At 46.3% G+C, this 2,034-nt stretch overlaps 1 pseudogene; it reads left to right on the forward strand.

Moving 5' to 3' along the window:
• Positions 1–367: 367 nt before the first annotated feature.
• On the forward strand, positions 368–645 carry LOC110596461 (annotated as a pseudogene).
• Positions 646–2,034: the final 1,389 nt, after the last annotated feature.

Genomic DNA, 2,034 nt, shown 5'->3' on the forward strand with positions numbered 1-2,034 from the left:
TCAGCCTGGAAGCATGAAGCTTTAAGCACGAGTGACTCCATTTTGGTTTGGTCTCTTGGCCGTAGTGCAGGAGGTCAGTCCAGACCAGTAGCCTCTTGTAAACTTTATTAAACAGGATTCATGTTAAAAACCAGGAATGTGGCCAGGCATGGTGACTCAAGCCTGTAATCCAGCACTTTGGGAGGCCAAGGTGAAAGGATTGCCTGAGCCCACAGGTTTGAGACCAGCCCAGGCAACTGGTAGAACGAGACCTCGTCTCTAACATAAAATCAAAAATTAGGCCTTGCGGGCACAACTGCCCAGGAAACACACACCCTTCTTGTTTTCCAAGACTGGTGTCCCAGGACAGTGATGTACAGGAGCCACCATGGAGCTGAAGCAGATGCTGGAGGGCCAGACACAGGTGGCAGAAAATCCCCACACCAAGTACCGCCTCACCGACAACATGGAGAGGATAGTGGAAAATTAGAAGATTAATGCAGAAAAGTCATCAAAACAGAAGGTGGATCTCCACTCACGCCTACCTGGATCAGACAGTTGTGCCTATCCTATTACAGAGCCTTGCTGTACTTACAAAGGAAAGACCACCAAATCCCACTGAATTTCTAGCATCTTTTAAAAAACAAGGCACAGTTTGAAGATTGAAACTGACTTATTGGGAAGAACAGAAAAATGTGGTTTTTACTGTAGATTTACATGATTAAGAGGCAGCTCTGATTGCCAGGATTATCCCCCTATTTTGGAAGTGTAAGAACCTGCAGGACAACACAACTTATTTCCAGAGTTACAGAAGATAACATATTTCCCTTATTCTGTTTTAATTACCATACTTATTTAATGAGCGTATTCTGTGCAGTTTTTCCCTGATTGTCTTTAACTCTGTTTTTAAAATGTCCTTCAAAATAAACTGTGAAAATGTTAAAAAAAAATTCAAAAATTAGCTGGGCATGGTAGCACGCGCCTATAGTTCTAGCTATTTGGAAGACTGAAGTGGAAGGATCGTCTGAGCCCAGCAGGTTGATGCTGTGGTGGCCATAAGCATGCCACTGTACCCCAGCCCGGGCAACGGAGTGAAACTCCAACTCAAAAAAAAGTCCCAGGAACGTTTCTCTCTTTGAGTTGGAGTCTCCCTCTGTCGCCCAGGCTGGAGTGCAGTGGCACGCTCATAGCCACTGCAGTCACGACCTGCTAGGCTCAAGCAATCCTTCCACCTCAGCCCTCCAAGTAGCTGTAATTACTGGTACACACCAACATGCCCATCTAATTTTTTTATTTATTGTAGAGACAAGGTCTTGCCAAGTTGCCCAGGCTGGTCTCGAACTCTGGGTTCAGGCATTTCTCCTGCCATGGCCTCCCAAAGTGCAGGGATTACAGGCCCAGCCCACTAGAACATTTTCATCAGAAAGAAGCCTGGTACCCATTAGCATCACTCCCCGTTTCTTCCCGAGCCCACCCACCTCCAGCCCGTGGCAGCCACTCACCTACTTTCCATCCCTATGGATTTGCCTCATCTGGACATTTTCCACAAATGGAACCATACATGCTACATGGTCTTGTGAATGACTTCTTTCACTTAGTGTAATGTTTTCAAGGTTCATCCGAGTTGTGGCCGGTGTCTGGACTTCATTCTTTTTAATGCCTGAATAATATCCCATTGCACAGAATATACCACATTTGTTTATCTTTCTTCGGTTTGTGGACATTTGGGTTCTCTCCACTTCTTGGCTTTTACAGGTAATGCTGCTATCAACACTTTCTCTTTTTTTTTTTTTGAGTCGGAGTCTCACTCTGTCGCCCAGGCTGCAGGGCAGTGGCACAGTCACAGCCACCGCTGCCTCGACCTGCTGGACTCAGGTAATCCTTCCGCCTCAGCCTTCCAAGTAGTTGAAACTACAGCATGTGCCACCACACCTGGCTAATTTTTTTTTTTAATTGTAGAGAGACGAGGTCTCGCCAAGTTGCCCAGGTGGGTCTCAAACCCATAGGCTCAGGCAATCCTCTCACCTTGGCTTCCCAAAGTGCTGGGGATTACAA

The sequence above is a fragment of the Carlito syrichta genome, unplaced genomic scaffold, assembly GCF_000164805.1.
Source record: "Carlito syrichta isolate Samal-C Ts95f unplaced genomic scaffold, Tarsius_syrichta-2.0.1 Scaffold309278, whole genome shotgun sequence".
NCBI lineage: Eukaryota > Metazoa > Chordata > Mammalia > Primates > Tarsiidae > Carlito > Carlito syrichta.